The sequence below is a fragment of the Chrysochloris asiatica genome, unplaced genomic scaffold (genome assembly GCF_000296735.1).
Source record: "Chrysochloris asiatica unplaced genomic scaffold, ChrAsi1.0 scaffold00494, whole genome shotgun sequence".
Classification (NCBI taxonomy): Eukaryota; Metazoa; Chordata; class Mammalia; order Afrosoricida; family Chrysochloridae; genus Chrysochloris; species Chrysochloris asiatica.
This window is the reverse complement of record NW_006409012.1, coordinates 262,082-264,244: the sequence shown is the minus strand read 5'-3', so window position 1 is coordinate 264,244 and position 2,163 is coordinate 262,082. Positions and strand designations below refer to the sequence as shown.

At 37.9% G+C, this 2,163-nt stretch overlaps 1 pseudogene; it reads right to left on the bottom strand.

Annotated features, from left to right (window-relative positions):
* Positions 1 to 855: 855 nt before the first annotated feature.
* LOC102833643 lies at positions 856 to 1,707 on the bottom strand (annotated as a pseudogene).
* Positions 1,708 to 2,163: the final 456 nt, after the last annotated feature.

Genomic DNA, 2,163 nt, shown 5'->3' with positions numbered 1-2,163 from the left:
AACAATCTGTCCATATTAATAGATTCAGACTGATCCAACTTCATTTAATGTACCCACTGCTATCAAGTGGATTCCAACTCAAAACAACAGTATAAGACAGAGTAGAGCTGCTCTATTGTTGTTGTTGTCATGTGCTGTGGAGTCGGTTCCAACTCATACTGACCCTGTACAGGGTTTCTGAGGCTATAAATCTTTACAGGAGCAGAAAGCCTCATTTTTCTCCCACAGAACAGCTGGTAGTTTTGAACTGCTGACCTTGCAGTTCACAGCCCGATTCGTAACCACTATGCTGATCACTAGAGACTCTTCTAAAGAGACTGGTATAATTTGTGCCCCGTGGACTCACACTGTCCAGCTTTTGCATGCATATGAGGTTATTGAAAATATCATGGCTTGGGTCAGGCGCACCTTAGTCCTCAAGCTAACATCCTTGCTGACATCCTATCTATGTGTATGTTATATTCTTCCATTGTTGAAAATCTCTTTTGGTTTCTTGTAGTAGTGTTTTGTAATTTTCTTTGTATAGGCCTTTTTAAATTTTTAAATTAAAATACTGAGTTTATTTCACATGTATATTTTTGTCTCCCTATCATTTCCATTTGTCTGACCACTGCTACTACTATATCCTATCATAACAGTTCATACATACTTAGAACCAAGCAAAGGGTGGAGTTCCATCTTTAAAAAACAAAACAAGCATTTTGGACAACACATTCTTGGCAAAGGAACCCGGTCATTTATCAGACATAGTAGGGAAAGTTCTCACTCTGCATTGTAAAAAAGGACAGCCAGATAGCAACTTTTACAGAAATTAAATAAGACAGAAATTTTTAACAAACTCTTTAAACTGTTTTCTTAAAGAGACTTCCTCCACTGCTAGAGATTTTGAATAGCCTCTTGGTCCATCATCCAGAAACAATTCTTCACATAATTGATAAATTTGGCTTCCATTTTGGGAAGGAAGCCACCTTTTTCTATATTTGCTTGCATTTTTCCTTTAATATCATCTACAGAACTAGGTCCTTTCGATGATTTAGGTGTTTTTTCCTACTTTTTGAAGGGTTCTTGACCTTTTGATCTTGGTATTCATGGTTTTGAGTCTTTTCTATTCTGGTTTGATTTTTGTACATTTTTAGCTGGAGTATCCCATATAGATTTCTTCACTGGAACTTTTTCTTCAGTTTCATCATCATCAAAATCATCATCGTTATTGTCATCATCATCTTCATCCGCAACAAGCTTTACTTTTTTCTGTGGAACCTTGTTACTACTTTCAGGGGCAGACTGCTTTCCTCATTTACTTAAGCGTTTCACTTCTTCCTCTTCATCATCTGACTCTGCATCTTCCTCCACAGCTACTAAGTGCTGTCCACTAATATGCACAGGCCCTGAGCCACACTTCAACCATAAGACCACTGGTGGCATTATTTCAAAGCCCTCAAGGGAGGCTGTTGGCTGTACAGACATTGTCAAAGCAACCAGTATAACTTTAATTGGACTGCCTTAGTAATTCATTACCTCTGCTTCAACAATGTGCAATTCATCCTTTGCACTACACCCTAAACTGACTGTTCTTAAAGATAGCTGGTTCTCATTTGCATCATAATCCACCTTAAAGTGATAATCTTTATCAGCTTTTAGTTCACAATCGAAAAGCTTGTGTTGGGGCCTCAGAGGGCTCAGGTCCGTATCCATCAAATCCTTCATGGGGTGACGGTGTGCACTTAGGTGATAGAGAAGAAGGGCAGAGATAACTGGGCTTCTACTACTGAAAACGGCCGCACAGGACAGGATCACACCAGGGCTTGTTGTATAGGTCTTTTGCTTCTCTAAATAGATTTATTCTGACATATTTCACCTTTTGGGTGACTATTGTAAATGGTATTGTTTTCCTAATTGCGTTTTTATATGGAGGAATACAACTGATGTTTGTATATTGATCTTATTCTCTGACACTTTGCTGTCTTTTAATTGGTTTCAATAATTTTCTTACTGACACTTTGAGATTTTCTATGTACAGGATCTTATCATCTGAAAATAGAGTTTTTCTTCTTCTCTGCCAATTTGGAAACATTTAATCTCTGTTTCTTGCCTTATAGCTCTGGCTAAGCTGTCCAACACAGTATTGAATAAGTGTGGTGATAAAGGCATCTTTGTCTAGTT